The 19,162-nt window shown below is 38.5% G+C and overlaps 1 protein-coding gene across 6 annotated transcripts in view; it reads right to left on the reverse strand.

The window, feature by feature from the left end:
* LOC309640595 (serine/threonine-protein kinase TNNI3K) overlaps positions 1 to 19,162 on the reverse strand; it is a 299,196-nt gene that overhangs the window by 105,192 nt on the left and 174,842 nt on the right. The gene's annotated exons all lie outside the window — the stretch shown is intronic.

Below are 19,162 nucleotides of genomic sequence, written 5' to 3' on the forward strand. Positions count from 1 at the left end.
TAAGTCCAGTATGATATTGAACCATTTATTTAAGTGCTTCCAGGTGCTGAGTTGAGCTTTATAAGAAAGTTAGTTTTGAACTTCTCTTGTATCATAAATGAATTTTACCTATATGGTATACACTTAATCCTCTTTTCAACTACCAAAAATCTAGAATGTGTTCAAGATTTTTTTTGCTTGGAAGAGCTCAGTGTAGAAGTAATATAGGATGTTGAAACAAAAACCCCAAGATGTTCTCTTTAACTGTAAATTACCAATTAATACATGCTATGAGAATGACACTATCATGATAAAGAACTCTACAGCATCAGGAGCTCTCTGGAAGTTCAAAGGCAGCAAGAAGAATGCATCAAAATGCTGTACCACCAGATTCCTTGAAGGATTTAGGTGAGTTCCTGTACCACAATCCCTTAGCCTATCAAAGGATAATGAGTGTTACATTTCATAGATATCATTAAAACACATGCTGAACATGAATTACTAATCAAATTAAATGATTATATGTATAGTATCCTATCCATTAATTTAATTTTGATTCAAATTAATTATCTAGAACAATGGTTATCAAAACAATTAGCAGCATATTCTCAATATAGAAAACAGATTTGTAAACGGAGCTGCCCTAGTTAAACACAGGGAAAGGCTCACAGAACCCCTACTTAACCTTCATCTTTTCCAAAAATAGCAGTCCTTGAGGCAATAGCTTGAAACTATGCATGTAGAGTAGCCCCCAAATAAGTTGCATATCTAGGGAATATTTTGTTTATTCATTTATTTGTTTAAATTTCTTCTAAAGTAAATATTTTATGCTAACAAGAATAAGGATGATAATACCAGCTAACTGGAGTTGGGGTAGTGAAATGTTTAGCAAAATTTTACTCTTCTAGCAAAAGAAACAAGTGAATTTGGTCACTGGGCTGCCCAGTGCTTCCTGGTATGAGAGGCAGGATGTCCCAGGATGCAGGGATTATGCTCATTGCTGTACCTCCATCATTTTTAGCACGTGCTTATTTTTGGCACACTGCTTATACTCCTTATCACATTGGAGTACTCAATAAACATTTTTTGAACAAATAAATGAAACTTAAAATAGAAAGTCACAAGTTTGGAAGGGTAAAGATTACATTAGTTAATCAGCAAGTACTTATTGAATATCACTCATCATTCTATAAATATTTAAAATTCATAGACTCATATGATTGGAAGATAAATTAGAACTAACCTAGTTTAACCCTCTTAGCTCCGGAGGAGGAGTACAAAGCTCAGAGAATTTAAATGTATCAACAGACATTATATAAGTAGCTAGTGGCAGAGAAGATATAGAATCCACTTCATCTAGGCCAGCATCTCAGATTTTAGAAAAGTGCCTGGCAAATAGTAGGTGATCAGTGAATTTTATGAATTATTCTTGTGTCATACTATGGACCTTTCCCCAAAGCATGCTATTTACTTTCTTCACATTATCAAGACACACTGTTGGTGGGAATGTAAATTGGTACAGTCACTACGGAGAACATCATGGAGGTTCCTTAAAAAATAAATCACAGCAAGATCCTTTTTGACCCACCTCCTAGAGAAATGGGAATAAAAACAAAAATAAACAAATGGGACCTAATGAAACTTAAAAGCTTTTGCACAGCAAAGGAAACCATAAACAAGATGAAAAAACAACCCTCAGAATGGGAGACAATCTTTGCAAACGAAGCAACTGACAAAGGATTAATCTCCAAAAATTACAAGCAGCCCATGCAGCTCAATATCAAAAAAAACAAACAACCCAATCCAAAAATGGGCAGAAGACCTAAATAGACATTTCTCCAAAGAAGATATACAGATTGCCAACAAACACATGAAAGAATGCTCAACATCATTAATCATTAGAGAAATGCAAATCAAAACTGCAATGAGATATCATCTCACACTGGTCAGAATGACCATCATCAAAAAATCTACAAACAATAAATGCTGGAGAGGGTGTGGAGAAAAGGGAACCCTCTTGCACTCACTGTTGGTGGGAATGTAAATTGATACAGCCACTATGGAGAACAGTATGGAGGTTCCTTAAAAAACTAAAAATAGAACTACCATACAACCTAGCAATCCCACTACTGGGCATATACCCTGAGAAAACCATAATTCAAAAAGAGTCATGTACCACAATGTTCATTGCAGCTCTATTTACAATAGCCAGGACATGGAAGCAACCTAAGTGTCCATCAACAGATGAATGGATAAAGAAGATGTGGCGTATATATACAATGGATTATTACTCAGCCATAAAAAGAAACAAAATTGAGTTATTTGTAGTGAGGTGGATGGACCTAGAGTCTGTCATACAGAGTGAAGTAAGTCAGAAAGAGAAAAACAAATACTGTATGCTAACACATATATATGGAATCTAAAAAAAAAAAAAAAAAAAAAAAATGGTCATGAAGAACCTAGGGGCAAGATGGGAATAAAGACGCAGACTACTAGAGAATGGACTTGAGGACAAGGGGAGGGGGAAGGGTAAGCTGGGACAAAGTGAGAGAGTGCAAAGTGAGAGAGTGGCATGGACATATATACACTACCAAATGTAAAATAGATAGCTAGTGGGAAGCAGCCGCATAGCACAGGGAGATCAGCTCGGTGCTTTGTGCCACCTAGAGGGGTGGGATAGGGAGGGTGGGAGGGAGGGAGATGCGAGAGGGAAGATATATGGGGATATATGTATATGTATAACTGATTCACTTTGATATAAAGCAGAAACTAACACACCATTGTAAAGCAATTATACTCCAATAAAGATGTTAAAAAAAACCCCCAAAAACTAAAAATAGAGCTACCATATGATCCAGCAATCCCACTCCTGGGCATATATCTGGAGAAAACCATAAGTCGAAAAGAAACATGCATCCCAATGTTCATTGCAGAACTATTTACAATAGCCAGGACATGGAAGCAACATAAATGTCTATCAACAGAGGAACGGATAAAGAAGATGTGCTACATATATACAATGGAATATTACTCAGCTATAAAAAGGAATGAAATAATGCCATTTGCAGCACCATGGATGGAACAACAGATTGTCATACTGCGTGAAATAAGTCAGACAAAGAAAGACAAATATCATATGGTATCGCTTATATGTGGAATCTAAAAAAAAAGGTACAAATGAACTTATCTACAAAACAGAAATAGAGTTACAAATGTAGAAAACAAACATATTTACCTGGGCATAAGAGGTGGGGAGGGACAAATTGGGAGATTGGGATTGACATATACACACTACTATATATAAAGTAGATAACTAATAAGGACCTACTGTATAGCACATGGAACCCTACTCAATACTCTGTAATGGCCTCTATGGCAAAAGAATCTAAAGAGGAGTGGATATATGTATATGTATAAGTGATTCACTTTGCTGTATGCCTGAAACTAACACAACACTGTAAATTAACTCTACGCCAATAAAATTTTTTTGAAAAGTGTTAAGTTTGTAGGATATTCCCTACAGAGGCTTTTCCTATATCTACATTTCAAGTCAAAACCTTAGATAACTAACTGAATTTTAGGATAACAGAAACTCAGTAGCAGTGTTAATTACCCTTGCTAACTTGACTTTGCCTTAGAAACTTCAGCCTTTTTAACACCACTTCTTTGACGACCTGAACTTTGAGAGAAGAATAACAATAAAACATACAAAGAAGGATAACTCAAGGTTTTTTTTTTTTCTTTTTTTAGCTTTTCTTCTTTTCTTATTTCTCCAGTGGCTTTCAAATAACAACGATTGCTTTTGCTTGGGTTTCCCAGCAAAGAGAGATCAAGATAAAAGCATATAAATATATGCGAACATTGGACTGATTTAGCAATCATAAAGCAACGTGATGATGGAGGCAGCAACTAGAGTAAATCACCCAGAAGCCAAGGAATGCCACAGCTTCTGGAAGCTGGAAGAAGCAAGAAACTGATTCACCTCTAGAGCCTGCAGAAAGCACTGTCTCTGATGATTCCTTGAAGTTAGCCCAGGAAAACTGATTTTGATCCTCTGACTTCCACAAATGTAAAAGAATAACTATATGTTGTTTTAAAAAAAGGACACTATGAGAGATGCAAAGTGATGCACATTGTAGATTCCATCCTCAAAGACCTTACAATCGGCTCAGGAAAGCTTAGATGAGTGTGGGTAACATAAGAATTCAAAGAAAACAGTGGAGTTATAAAAGAAATTAGCTTTGAAGTGGGCCTCAAGGGACAGTCTACAAATATCGGCTGAGAGCTGATCATGCGCCAGGAAATTTCCTATACACTGGGATATAGTGGTGACCAACACAAGCAAAGAGCTTATGAGCTTACAATGAAGTGAGGAGGAAATGAGGCTGAGACAAAGGGGGAAAGAAGTGTAGGTCAGGGAAAATCTTCGTAAAGGCCAAGAGTTGGGAATGTGTGTAGTCTGTAAGGGGAATAAAAGAAGGATGTATTTACTAAATTGGAGACTACATGCTGGAGTGTCATGGGGGGAAACTGAGCGGAGGTGGTGTTGGATTACAAGGGAATTTGAAAGCCAGGGAGGGAATTCCAGGCTAGACACAAAAAGCTAGCAGGTTTTTATATATAGGGTGCAATGCTCTAAAAGCAAGGGACTAGTGTTCAGAAATAATTTGAGGTACTGAAAGACAAAAGTAATAAGGTAAAGTGGAGAACAAAACAAAACAAAACAAAATAGGATGACTCCATCAAAATATTTGAAAGAAGTGTTTAGATCTTGGGACAGCTTAGATATAGAGAAAAAAAGGGAACAAAAAACTTAGGATCATCTTCAACTTTTCTAGTTTGGAATACTTAAGCAGAAAGCAATAACATATCCAAATAGAAATGGCTGTCTTACTAAAAATCCTGTGAATTTTTTATGAAAAATACAGTGGCTGACTTGGGAGGCTAAGGAACTTGACTAAAGTCATTGTTGTGCTTGGCAAGATCGGACTCACCAGATAAATAGCTATTATTTTGACTAAACTGAAATAACATTCAAAGTGAACTCTTTTGTCCTTAACAAACAATAGCAAATTAAACAAAGATGTAGTGACAATTTAGGAATATAAGGACAATGTGAGTTCATAGCAGCAAATGGGGCCAAATGTCAAAAAGGATGCTATGAAAATGTCATTGCAGAATGAGAGCACTTTGGGAAGTGCTGGAATAAAATGAAATGTTCTTTTCACCTCAAGATAGTCTTTTGGATCTGTCCATTTCTTCTTTAAATGCTCAGTAACAAAGAAGACTAATTTTTAGAACTACCTCTAAGATTCACCCATTAATTTTTTAGTTTAGTGCTAAGCCATACTTCCTATCTAGAGTGAATCAAATGGAGGGGGACAAGTAAGGATGAAGTTGATGGAATCTGTGCTAATCAGTGACAGCACAAATGCCTCCTGGTGGGTGTCATATCAGAGTCAGAGAGGTAATCTGACAGGTCACCGGCACTGGAGTGGAGGGTTCCTAGGGAAAGGGCTGACCTTGGAGCTGGGATGATAGAAGTGGTGTGATAATTATTAGTGATGAGCTCAAGGGTTTATTACTGAGATATGTCATGAACTGCAAGTTTTGAGAAGGGTGAGAACAGTGAAAGTTGTGGGAGTCATGTGACAGTAACAGAAAAGGTGGTAGTAAAGAGAGAAGGGATTAAATATTGCATGAGAGCCTCCTGTGGGCACACACTGGTGCTTTCAAGATGTTTACATTCCTCATGGAGCCACTATGTGGTTGGTATTAGCATACTTCTTCTACAGATGGATAATGGAGGCTCAGAGTGGTTACATAAGATGGCCAGTATCATAGCTGGTAAGAGGTGAATCCAGCAGTCAAATTTCAGTCTCCAAAGTCTGCCCTTTTTAGGAGAAGCTGACCCTTGCATCATCTGGATGGGCCCTGAGGAGCCAAAATTGCTAACGCTGGATGTCTGGACAGAAATTCCAGAAATTTTGCTTGGGTAAAGAGTGGTCTACCAACTAGTGTCCAAAATACCTGTGTTCAATGTATGACTGTAAGGTCATAAGACTGACGTCAACAAGCTACATGGAAAGTAATCTAGTACACCTCTGTACCACCAAGACACAGCAGGCAAAGACTAAACTTCCTCCCTTCCAGAGTATGATTAATGTGTCATACGCAGGAATGAAGCACAGTCACTGTGAACGGGTACTTGCAACCCGACCTGGGAAATAAGCCAGGCACATGAGGAGTGTCAGTGGCTTGGAGGCTATCATCAGGATCAAAAGAGAGAAATAAAAGAAAGGTGATGGGAATTCTGAGATCTCCTCTCCCCCAGAAGACCATTTGGGAGGTTCATTTTTATTTCTTTGCTCTTGTGGAAGGTTCTGGGGCGTGGGAGTCTGCTGTTATATCTGACGCTTTGCAGAGCACCTTCACGCACATGGTCACATTTGGTGGAAACAGTCGAGTCAGAGCCTTTTACTTTGAATTTGATAAAGAAACCTGTCAGTAATTGCTGGCACTAGCACCTTAGCCCCAGTCTACCGCCTGGGAAAGGAATCCAGGGGAGGTAAAGGGCAGGAGATGAGATAGACTACCCTGAGAGGAAGGAGGAGAGCAGCTACTGTAATGCACCAATCTGTACACACAACAGCGCCCATGCACACTGGCACACACTGCCTGCCTTCTAAACTCTTCAGACACGTGGTTAAGGGTGAAGTGTCACTGAGGAACGCTCTCCAGATAGCAGTGAGTTTGGTAAAACCATTAAAGGAAGTTAAATAGATGAAGGTCAACAGGTCCTTAATTCTTTTTTTTTTTAAAATTGAAGTATAGCTGATTTTTTTAAAATTAATTAATTTATTGTTGGCTGTGTTGGGTCTTCATTTCTGTGTAAGAGCTTTCTCTAGTTGTGGCAAGCGGGGTCCACTCTTCATCGCGGTGAGGTCCTTAATTCTTACAGCAATGTTTTGGCATTTCTGGATTTAACACTTTGACTTAATCTAAGTGAGTATGATTTTAAAAGCCCATGTTATTTGCTAACTTGTGATTTTGTTGTTACAAGTGAGGTTTGCGTTCAGAAGCGAGCTGTCTGGCTGACAAGTGTGCCGGGTCAACCTGGCAGTGTCAGCAGCTGAAACGGCTTGCTTGCTGCCCTGGGTCATCCTGTGTCGTAGGAGAAATGATAAGCTGCAATCACGGTCAGCCCTGTGAGCACTGCTCAGCTTTACTCTTCCTGCTGTGAAGGTCTAGTTTTGGGCTAGAAACTGCAGTGTCTGCCTTCAAAGAGAATGCAGTCTGATTGGAAACGCAATGCAAACTAAAAGGGAGAGACATTATCATCACAAGCTAGAATTTAAAGTGGTTTTCACTATGAAAGACCTAGAGAAGAATCCAGAGAATGTAAGAATTAATTCTGAAAAAGATCATTAACAGAGGAGAAGAAAGAGTCTTAAGAATAGGAGGGATAAGAGGTAGCATGTAGGACAAGGACCCATATTCAGGATACCTGGTTTTTGCTGTTTCTAGTCCTGTGATTACATCATAATACTTGAACTTTTCAAGTCTTCCTTTCCTATCTTTAAACATTGTGAGGGGAATGAAGGATATTAAAAGAGATAACACATGGAATTTTGTAAACTGTGAACTGCTAAATAGGTTTTTAAAAAAAATAAATTTATTTATTTATTTTTGGCTGCGTTGGGTCCTCGTTGCTGCACGCGGGCTTTCTCTCATTGCGGTGAGCGGGGGCTACTCTTGGTTGCAGTGTGCAGGCTTCTCATTGCAGTGGCTTCTCTTGTGGCGGAGCACAGGCTCTAGGCGCGTCAGCTTCAGTAGTTGTGGCGTGTGGACTCTAGAGCGCAGGCTGGGTAGTTGTGGCGCACGGGCTTAGTTGCTCCGCGGCATGTGGGATCTTCCCAGACCAGGGCTCGAACCCGTGTCCCCTGCATTGGCAGGCAGATTCTTAACCACTGTGCCACCACGGAAATCCCAGTATTGGTTGTTGTTAATAAACATAGGACCTAGATTACGGAGTGTTTGTATGACTTAAAGGCAAATGTGCTTTGTAAACCACACAGCTGTGTACATGTTCGGTATTAAGTGATGAGTCTTAGAAGTGAAGTGACTTCCTGAATCAAAACCCACAGACTTAGAGAACAAACTTATGGTTACCAGGGCGGAAGGGTGGGGGGAGGGATTGTTAGGGAGTTTGGGATTGACATGTACACAACGCTATATTTAAAACAGATAACTGACAAGGACCTACTGTATAGCATAGGGAACTCTGTTCAATATTCTGTAACAGCCTAATTGGGAAAAGAATTTGAAAAAGAACAGGTACATGTATATGTATAACTGAATCACTTTGTTGTACACCTGAAACTAACACAACATTGTTAATCAACTGTACTCCAATATAAAATAAAAAGTTAAAAAAAAAAGAAACTGACTTTCCTATGGAATATTTCAACTCACTTTTAGCCCTAGAGTCTCTTCTCCTTCCATTCCCATTGTCTAAATGTAGAATACTACTGCTGCTTGATTGAATGACTGCATTTCACCTAAAAGAAGCTTTGGTTCCCTGACTGCATTGATACTGCAGTATTTGGACTTGGCTCTAGCTTTGTCTTTCATCATGAAGTAAGTGGTTTGGGTCAATTGTTTATGTAACAGAACTGAGTATTTATCTTTTTTGAAATGTCTGTCTCTTACAGATCACTCCACAGTAAAGTTCTTTTAACCTCAACAATGCATGCATTTAGCAGAATACAGAATGTAACTGAGGGAAAGATTTACTTCATTCAAATAAGCGCTGTGAATACAACCCATGCTCTGACCTTCACTTCCTTCTGCCACAGTAATAACGGTTCACTTTCAGAAAAAGAGCAAGCTGTTTTCAATGTGGTGTGTGTGTTTACGTGTGTGTGTGTGTTTATACCTTTTAAGTGTTTTCTCCAGTTTTCTTTTAAACAAAAGTGAATGGAAGTTAAATTCTGCTGGTTCCTTGTGACAAAAGAAAATTTTCTCCAACCTCAGAACTGAATTAATTTAATGAAGTCATTATGTAAGCATCATGAGTCTTTTCATTTTAATTGCCTGTATTGAAAATTTACCTAAAGTGCTCAAATGATTCATAATCAGTTGGTTATGCACTATAGTCCAATACTAATTGTCACTATTCATCAGACTGGCCTGATTATGAGACAATTTTCCAATTCTGACTTTCTTCCAGAGCAAGACTGAAGTTCATGGTGGACTTAGAAGGATCAAGGTGACTTGCAACTCTCACTCCACTGCCATTAAGAGTTTTTTTAAGCCACTTAAAAAAATCGCATAAATATTAATTCATTTTTTTCTGAATTATACAACCATGTAATTGCCTATGTCAGTGGCTACTAACGAACACTAGTTTGCATGGCCAACCTCTCAGTGTCCTTATTTGAAGAGATGACAGCCCCCAAACTGTAAATCTAATAACAGAACAGCAATGCTTCCCAGACTTCCTATAAGCCACTGTTTTCTGTTATATGCCTGATGGTGATTAACTCACATGATTAAAGACACATGGCTATCGGCATGCCTGGAAGCATTCCAAGGGTTAAATCAGTGGAAGCAATTAGGCTTCATTTTCAATCTCATCACACTGTGAAAGTCATTAGTTTACAAACGCATCTGCCTGACAAGCAATCACTCAGACCTGAGGCTGAGGAGCCCTGGATCTGCCTGCTGCCACATTTTGCTGGTGGGGTGGTAGTGCTATGTGATCGCTTGGGACTCTCTTCCTGCCTAAGACCTCTCTTTCTGGGGAGCACTGCCTTCTTGACCTCCAGCATAGGCAACCACATTATTCTCTCCTCTCCAGTCATCCTTGAACACTTGCCACTGCCAAACTCAATGTGGCTTCTTTACCACTGAGTATGTGACCCCCATACTCTGAACTGCTTCCAATTTGTTTCAAGTATAATCTAAGGTGTTAACTAGACCCTTGAAATGCAGTGCAACTCACATCTACTTGCTTTGGAGCTTTGTACCCTTTCCTAAAAAATATTTCCAAGTCATCTAGATTAGCTCCTTGCAGTCTACACATATTCTCATAGTCTCTCCTTTCTGGTATCTTTCTGCCTCTGACTTTTTTCTATCATCTCTGCTTCCTACTTCATTAGGTAACAACAACTAATCAAAAACTCATTATCTTCATGAGGGGTAACTGCTGGAGGTCTTGGGTTTGAGCCCCAGACAATGGAGATAGCATATTTGGGTTCAGAGAACTTATTGATATTTACTTATTATGTACGTTATGTGGTAATGGGACCCTCAGCAACCACTTGAGGGTTCCACAATTTTGGCTGCATGTAGAAACCTGGTAACAATTGTATAGTAACATCATAAATCACATACTCTGCTTCATAGCTAAATAAAGCCTCTATGTATATTCTTGATGCCTCCTTTGTACCTTGGGGCTCAACATAAACTATTCCAGGATGCCTACCACGACAAGGGAGTTTTGTTGTTGTTCTTCTGCAAGAAGTGTGAAGCCTCTGAAACTCATTTTTAAGATTTTATTTCATCAGGGCACCCTCCTTGCCAAAGGCCAGAGAAGCCTAAGCCTGGATTTCTCTATTAATCTTTTGAAGGTAGTTCTTCACTAAAAATAAGAACTGTAATTTTATTTTTTCAGGCTGCCAAAAAGTGACCCTAGTTTGGCTTCATACAGACTGCCTTGGTCCTTTGGAAAAGGCATGCAGGAGAAGAAACATGTTGACAGAACGATAGCTCCCCCAAGCTCATTCAGGAATAACAATATACTAATCTTGAACATAATCTAGGTAAGAGAGAAGGAATTTACCAATGTCCCATATCATGAACTTCTAAACACTGAAAGCCTAATTTCAGTGAACTCTCAGAAACCATGGAAACAGAAAACTCCAATAAATGCAAAGGATTGCAAAACCTTGACTTTTCTTAAAACAAACTCCAGTCTGTCAGTAGAAGTATATTTGAAGGCTTACTTCTAAAGCTACTGGATTTGTCCCACTGCCAGTGGGATTGAAGAGGTGGATTATAAGATTTGTATTGTGGTTAAACCCATTTATTGAGGGTAATGTGAAAAAACTCCATACTCTTCTTCACTTACTATTTGCTCAGCACCATGAAACGTGAGTGGAGCAGCGATAATGCCTGAATAAATCTAACCACACACACACACACACACACACACACACACACACACACACACACACTATTGATTGTGATGTTTCTGCAAAATAGTGCCCTAGAATCAACAATCAAGTATAATTTCCATTTCTACGCTAAAGTTATTGCTTATTCTTCTTAACAGGGCGTAATCTTATGAGGAATCTTCGGTACACAAACTGCAAAATGGAACATTTTTGAATGAGAAAGGGACAATCGATATCACAGACATCAACAGCTATGCATTCATGATATATCATTTGTTTTATTTTAATTTAAAATTGAAAAAGGGAATATTGGAAAACATCATATTGACTATGTTTTCTTCACAGGATCTAACATTTTTCTAATGCACTGGGACCCTGGATGAGCAGGGGGTTTTGGCTTCAGATATTTGGTTGTGAAACCTATGTTTGGGGGGGGGTGTGGTCACAGGACAGTGGGGGAATTTTTCTCCCACAAAGCACATGGTCAGGATTTTGAGGAAGGATGAAAATGGCAAAGATATGTGACATCAAAGAGTTAGAAACGTAATAATTAGCTAGCCTGATTACCAAAATAAAACCACAAAACCAACAGCATCAAAAAAGTTTCCAGCTTTTGCTGCTTCCACTATCATCTAAATACTGTTTCCTAGTCACTTTTCTGAACACAGTGATTTTTAATAATACTAAAACCTCTAAGTTTTGTATGCAAACCCCACTTTGTATGTAAACCCTGAAATGCACTGGACATTTATTTACATTGAGGAGAGAACATAAGTCTACCAAAACAAAACACAGAAAATAATATGAAAGCAAAAACTTGGGGGACTTAGGACAAACAAGAGATATAGCAAGCAATATTTTAGAATTTGAAAGGATATTAGAAATTATTAAATGATCTGTTTATAAAGGAAGAATTTGAAGAGCTTTGTTTTCTGTCAAGGTCACTACTGGATTTCCTGACTAATAACTGTTCATTTTCCTGCCTCACTTACTTCATTTTCCCTGATCTCTGAGGACCCAAGCCCATGTTAAATACAGAGACATAGATGCTAAGGGCACCAGCTACAGAGGACCCAGACTCACTTGTACCCAAAAGTGTCATAGGACTCTTCTCACCCACTTTTAAGAGAGCAGATCCAGTACCAACTCTTTGGGAATGTGCCATGGGCCTTCTGAGCATCTATTTAACACTGAGACACAAAAGGTCTGTGATAAACCCTCTATCTCTGCATGTTAAAATTAATTCCTAGACATTAATGGGGAAAAAGAAAAGGCCAGAGAGAGCATGGAATAAGAACTGAAATACATGAAATACAAGTAAAAGAAGAAAAATCTCTGAGTTCGGCATGACAAACACCATTGATTATGTGCCAAGTTTCCTGTTAAAAGACCCCAAAGTAGGTGTACACGTGTCAAGCACAGGAGGGCTGAGCTTAAGCATAACAGCTGAGAGGAGAGCTGGGCTTTATCAACAAATAAGGTTTCCTTATTAAACAGAGCAGCGTCGGAAGCGGGCAGCTCCACGAGAGCAGGCGAGGCGGCTCTATCTCTGACAAACAGAGGCTGTGCTCCTGCAGCCTCTAAGGAGGGTCTCCTTCTAACACTCAGAATGAGCCACAGATGAGTGTTTTAAACAGTGTGACTTCAGGGGAACTTGTTTGCGGTCCTTCGGGAAGCAGGGATTTGTCGGTAATTCAAGAAAGGAAACCGTTTACCTACTGGACTAATCTGACGCTACGACTTTTACTATGGCGTCTCCATCCCTCTCAGGGAGCACAGGGAGACGAAGTGCCCATGTCTCTGCAAAAGGGCAGGTTACAAATGTACTCAATCCCGCATGCTTTCCTTCAAGGACACTTTGAAAATTCAAAAGGAATGAACAGGTCTATTTTTTTTTTAAACTTGCTGAATCGTTCAGCATCTCTTTGGTTGCTGAGAAGAGGAGCACTTAGTTTTTTTCCAGACACTAGATGGTCTATCCCTGTGGGATAGAGTATCAGTCACAGAAATGTAACTCATCAGCCCTGAAGGTTTAGGGCTATTTCAGTTCTAACACTTCGTCAACGCTGCGTGGCTGTCCCCACCATGGCCCCTGGCCCTTCCTCCCTCTCTCCTTCACTTTGTTCCTGATGTCTCCTCCAAGTGTAAATTCACTTCCAACTTTTCTTCTAAATAAATATCCCCATTTTTCAGCACCCAATCCAGTGATCTCTTCTTATCCTGGCTTTCCCAGCACTTGACCCCAATATGATTATAAGCTCCACGGGCACAAGATCCATGAACCAGGGAAATTATTGGTGATTGATAATAAACTCTTATTGAATTAAATTTTCTTCTTGATCCTAGAGAAGTAAAGGTAAGGAAAGAATTAGAATGATTGGGGATTTTAAGGGGTGGTTATATTCAGCATTGACTTTTCCTAAATTCCATAGAATTGAATTCTGTAGCTACTCTGACCAAACTGTTGTTTTCTATTTTCTATAATAGATCCAAATTTGTGACTCAAAATAAATTCTCTGAGACTTAAGACCTTGATTTCACTTTTTAGCCTTATTCCAGGCAAATTCTTATCTGTCAATCTCCTGTATAATCGGCATTTACCCAACAAATATTTGGTTAATATTTATTTGGCATCTACTATACTGCTGAACACAGAAAAAGCTTTAGAACAAACCCACCTTTCCATTAAAGATAAGGAGATGAGCTGAATAAGCATTTTGCACTTCCCCATCCCCCATCATTGACTGCTCTGCCTGAAGCTCTATTCACCCCATTGACCCCTCCCCCCATGCCCTTGTGCAAGCAACAGCTTCAAGAACAAGCTTACCCAAATATTCTAGCCCACGTCCGGGACTCTGAAACTGAATGCCTATAACACTATTTTCAGTTCCATACATTTGGTATTTAGTATATGCTCTCTTTTCTTATTTCTTCTTTTTCTATATATCTCTTATTTCCCCCAGATACATTAAAACTATTCTTAAAACATTTTATTATACAGTGCCCCCTAGGACTTGGCAAATTACAGCAGCTCAAGAAACATTATGGTTGTGAATAATCAATATAGCTACTAATACAATATCCTGCCTTTTTCAAAGTAACCCTCTGGACAACATTCTATTTCTCGCTTCCTCTTTCTGGTCCATATTCTTGAAGGGTTTTCTTAACTTTACTGCTTCTACTTCTTTACTGACTATGCCCTCTTCAATACACTAGTCTCACTTTTTACCCTGCCACTCCAAAAAAACCCTTTTTTCCAATGTGAACTTCTGTTTTGCTAAATGCCACAGGCTTTTAGTCCTTGTACCATATTCTATCCTAAGCCCTTCTTATTCTTGGCCAAAGCTTGCTTCTTTTGTCTTAGTGAAAGATACCACCATGAATTGAGTTACCCAAATAAAAACCAGGGAACCAAACTTGATTCCTCCCTGTCCTTCGATCCCCTCTTAAAAATGTCACCATGTACCATCAATTCTACCTTCTAATATGTTCTACATCTGTCCAGTTATGCCTTCTACACATTGAGCACTTATTCCCTATGGACAAGTCAATAATGTTGATTAGAATCCCATTTGTAGAAAAGATCTATAGGAGATCTTTCAATGTTAGGCATGGTGTTAGATATTAGGTAATAACAGTAAGTAACACTTAAGTATAACTATGTGCTAAGCATAGTTCTAAGCAATATATGTTAACCTATCTAATTGTCACACAACCCAATGGTATAATAATTATACCATTTTAAACATGAAAAAATTGAATTGCAAAAAGGTTAAGTAACTTCCCTAAGGTAACACAGCTAGGTAGTTTGAATTCCTCATTTCATTTAGTCTCCATAGTAGCCTTCTATGGTGGTATTAATATTTCGACTTAGAGCTGAGGAATTGAAGCTGAGAAACTTAAAATAATTTTCCTTAAGGCCACACATTTGGTAACAGTGTCAGAATTATGCTTAGAATCCACATCTAGTTGGCTTGAAAATTCATTTACTTTCCTCCACACATGCTCTGACAGGGTCACATAGAATAGTTTAAGAAAAATTAAATTGGAAGGTACAGCCTAATTTCTAATATGTTGCATTAATTTAGGAACATTTATTCTGAATACTGTTTTTTATGAAAGCAAGGAGGATGAGCGTTAAAATAGTGAAGTCTATAAATTAAAGAAAGTAAATGCAACAAAGGACAGAAAATGATGACTAAGGAGAAAAGGCTGGACATGGAGAGGGGAGCAAAAAGGGACCAAATGAAGGAGAGAGGTGAGGTGTGGGAGTGGAGCAGCTAGGTAGGGGTGCTGGTGATGGAAGAGACTGGAAGGAGGAGCTAAGCTGGAGCATGAAAGGATGAACGTCTTTGATAGTGCTTAGAAAATCTAATGAGAATGTGTTCACAGAAAATGTGACATATGACTAAATAGTTCAACAACATGCATATTTCATGACGTTGGCCTTATGTGACTGGGTTACTCATGAATCTATCAGCTGAAACAAAGCCAAAAGATACCCGGTGATTTTATTCAAGTTTACCGTCTACCCAGTCTTTGCATGCAGCATGGAAGTGACAGATGATTACTATTCGAAAAACGTCTACAGGCTATCCAGCATGTTGTGGATACTCTGTATTCTGTACTTACCCAGCGCTGCAGAACATTTTGTTCCTAAAGTATTTAGTGGTTTTTTGTTTTGTTTGTTGTTTTGGCTTTGGTTTTGATTTGTGTATAGCCCTTCTATTTAACTCAATGATGATGGAAACAACAATCTTATAAATGTTACCCACACATGCTGTATAGTCAAGGAAACAAAGGCAAACATCTATTTGAGTGTCTGGTCTCCAGAGGACATGATGATTTGGAGTGGCCCCAGACTCAGGCCATTGGAGGTTGGTTAGAGGGTATTTATGGAACATGGAATGAGTAAGGCTCTGGGAATCAGAGCAATTGGGTTCAAATATCAGCTCTGCCATTTAGTCAACTGAGTGACTTGGGGGAAGAAATTAATTTACTGAACTTCAAATTTCTCTTCTTTAGCATTGTGAGTTTTTTTAAAGATAAATATTAAATGAAATAATACTTGTGAAAACATTCATGGTTTATTCACATAAACCTGACACAAAGATGACAACACAAACAAACAAATGATACGTTCCTCATGGAATAAAAAATATACATATATCCTCATTTTATGACATATGAATGGGGATGCATGAACAATTTTAAACTGTGCTCAAAAGAACAAATAACCTTAGGTAGAAATCACCTTAAAGCATTAAGTCTTCCAGAAGATGTGCTAAAATTTTATTGGTTCCAAAGATTACAAGCCATTACATATCTCAGAAGGGTTGATTTAACCCCCAGATTTAGAAAACCCTTTCTTAGGAGGAGTAGGTCCTAAAAAGAACCTATTGAACTGAATAAATTAAAAAGCAAAACAATCCAGGTCTCTTTCCTTGACTTACATGTTACTCTTCAGTTTTTCAGATTTTGCTCAACTGGGAAGGAAGCTTTCAGAAGGTTGCTAAATAGAGAGTTTGGCTGTCAGTAGGGCATTCCATGCAAGAGTGCTTATGGTGGTAATCTACAGAGTGGGCCTGAGAAGGCCCAGCAGGCGCCCACCTGTATGACATGACTTATGTCTTTACTCCTGCCAGCTTTCAGGTGATGTCAGTACTCTTATCCTTAGCAATTAGACCTCTCCTGTGAAGTCTCTACCAATTTCTTCATTTTACAATCATCTTTCTTCCTAGTTTAAACCCTTCCAGCTATAGTGTGGATTGTTTCTCTAAATCCACTGTTTAGTGGATTTAGAGAAACAAGACTTGGACTCTAATCTGTCTCTCCCAATAAAGAGTCTGTTTTGAAAAAAATTATTCAAATTATTTATGTTACCTGAAATTCTCTTATCTATAAGAGCTATCTTTTCAGGTTACGGTAAGGATGAAAAACAAGTCTGTATGACTTTAGTAATACGTAGAACACTATATAAATGTAAGCATTCATCGTGTGTGTATTTCTGCATCCTCCACCCAGCTGTAAGCACCTTAAAAGCATGAGCCCTCATTTTTATGTCTTTGAATCTTCAGGGATTAGAAGTTGGTGAAGTTTTTGGGTTTTTTTTCTTGCCACAGGGCACTCCGTAGATATTATCCATGCTGGAAGTGTTGTAGGAATTGTCAAACAGCAGGAAGAGCCTTTAAACTTCATAGGAACTCTTAAGAAAGTTCCAGTAATTTCTCTCCCATCTAGAAGCTAATAGGTAACTGATGATGACAATGGACAGAGGTAAACATGTTCAAGATAAGAAAAAGAGCAAAACTAATTAAAATTACAGACAGTACAAGTAAGAACAAACTAACTTTCCCCATTTGAAGGTGGCATGTAAACTTGAAGTCAAACAATTATCTTCAAAGATGGATAAAAGTCACATTCCCAGCTTGAAAGAGCTACCATATGATGATGTTTCCTCTGACACCTATTATAGCTATTGCTAAAACTGACATCTGTGGAACATTACATCTTAATGCCAACATTGCCTTGTTATAGCTTGAGTGGAGGTATCTTGGCTGCTGCTGCTTTATGACACGATAAAGAATTCTGAAAGTTGCAATGCTGTTTGCAGTGTCTTTTCCTGATAAAGTAAATGGAGATGTTGGAGATGTATGTTGGTATTTGATAATTTTGAAAGCTTTGAGAAAGCTACAATGGCTTGGCAAAACATAGATGTCCAGAAAACTTCTTTGAAGTATTTCTCAATCCCTGTGCCTAACCTCAAAGGCAAAGTGAAAGTCAGGAAAGACACTTCATGGAAGCAAATCCCAGCACCTGCCTCTGGCAGTCTTGCTAGAATCCTTTCTTGTTCTTTTCTTCCTTTTCTTTGAGCAATTAGATAGATAGAATGGAATACATGAAATCTAAAATGTTTATTTTCAAACTGCAGCTTTTAAATGTATAAATTTAAACATAGAAAACATCTAGCAAATGTTTATTTGCAGTTTTACTCCTCCAAGTATGTTAGAATTTCTTCCACATACTTTCTGGTTTATACTTACACAGATTTCTACATCTCTGGTAGTTACATATGCATAAAAATGCATGCTAATCTATTTATTTAATCATTTCCTACATATGTGGTAAAGGAACAAAATGCACATCTCAACACCAAATGCTGGTGAGAATGTGGAGCAACAGGAACTCTCATTCATTGCTGGAGGGAATGAAAAATAATACAGCCATTTTGGAAGACACTTTGGCAGTTTCTTAAAAAATGAAACATAACTCTTACCAAAAGATCCAGCAATTGCACTCCTTAGTATGTACCCAAAAGAGTTGAAAACTTATGTCCACACGAAAAACATGCACATGGATATTTATAGAAGCTTTATTCACGATTTCTAAAACTTGAAAGTAGATGCATGGATAAATAACTGTGGTGCATCCTGACAATGGAATACTTTCAGTGCTAAAAAGAAATGATCAAGCCATAAAGAGACTTGGAGGAAACTTAAGCGAATTCTACTAAGGGAAAGCAGCCAGTCTGGAAAGACTGCATACTCTATGATGTACTGTATGTCCAACTAGATCACATTCTGGAAAAGGAAAAACTATGGAGACAGTAAAAAATCAGTGGTCGCCAAGGTTAGTGGGGAGAGAGGGATGAATAGGCAGAGCACAGAGGATTTTTAGGGCAGTGAAACTACTCTGTATGGTACCATAATGGTGGATACATGCCATTATACGCTTGTTCAAACCCGCAGAATGCACAACACCAAGAGTGAACCCTAATGTAACTATGGACTCTGGGTGATAATGATGATGTGTAATGTAGGTTCATCAACTGTAACAAATGTACCACTCTGTTGGGGGATGTTGACAATGTGGGACACTATGCATGTGTGGGGACAGGAAGTCTCTGTGACTTCCTCTCAATTTTTTTGTGACCCTAAAATTGCTCTAAAAAATAGTCTATTATTTTTTTGTAATGCACATCGCTCCTAAAATGTTTGTCTTTT

The sequence above is a fragment of the Balaenoptera physalus genome (genome assembly GCF_965194825.1).
Source record: "Balaenoptera physalus genome assembly, chromosome: 1".
Classification (NCBI taxonomy): Eukaryota; Metazoa; Chordata; class Mammalia; order Artiodactyla; family Balaenopteridae; genus Balaenoptera; species Balaenoptera physalus.